The sequence below is a fragment of the Eimeria mitis genome, genomic scaffold, assembly GCF_000499745.2.
Source record: "Eimeria mitis Houghton genomic scaffold, Emh_scaff111, whole genome shotgun sequence".
NCBI classification, from domain to species: Eukaryota; Apicomplexa; class Conoidasida; order Eucoccidiorida; family Eimeriidae; genus Eimeria; species Eimeria mitis.
The window spans coordinates 26,946-27,621 of record NW_013567643.1 but is presented as its reverse complement, the minus strand read 5'-3'; the positions used below and the strand labels follow the sequence as shown (position 1 = coordinate 27,621).

General features: G+C 34.8%; 1 protein-coding gene across 1 annotated transcript in view; it reads left to right on the top strand.

Moving 5' to 3' along the window:
• Window positions 1-676, top strand: part of EMH_0083130 (uncharacterized protein) — a gene marked incomplete at both ends in the record, with an annotated part of 5,275 nt that overhangs the window by 496 nt on the left and 4,103 nt on the right. The gene's annotated exons all lie outside the window — the stretch shown is intronic.

The window sequence follows — 676 nt, the reverse complement described above, 5'->3', positions numbered from 1 at the left end:
ATATATATATATATATATATATATATATATATATATATATATATATATGCATATTTACTGAAACCAAAAGTAGTAAACCACCTTTCTTCCTATTAGGCCAGGCGTGTCGGGCTAAGTGCTTAAGCTTGAGGGTTAATGGTTTAGGGATAAGGGATAATGGCTCTAAAGTTTTGGGGTGTAATCTTTAGGGTTTAGAGTTCAGGGTAATAAACGCTATTAGTTTAGTGATTAGGGTTTACGGTTTACTGCGTAGGGTTTACGGTTACTAGCGCTAAGGGTTTAAGGCTTAGACTTCAGAGCTACTAGTTTAGCGTTATAAAAGTTAAGGGTTTACAGTATACTGTTTACTGTTTAGGGTTTAGAGCATAGGGTTTAGGGTTTAGGGTTTAGGGTTTAGTGGGTACTGGGGCCCATACAGCTGCCCCACAGGGGGCCCCCCGAATGTTGTTTCTTCTTCTATGTTATAATGAAAAAATAAATTATAATTTATTTATTCCACTAAAATATTTTAGATTTTTTGATTATTCTCCATGAAGTTCAGTTTCTACCCCTAACAAATTAGGGTTTATGTTTTAGGGTTTAGGGTTTAGGGCCTACCTAGGGTTTGGCAGGTTGGATAATCCTCTTTGGTTATTTTTTTTTAAGAAGTAAAAGTTTTTTGCATAAAGAAAAAAGA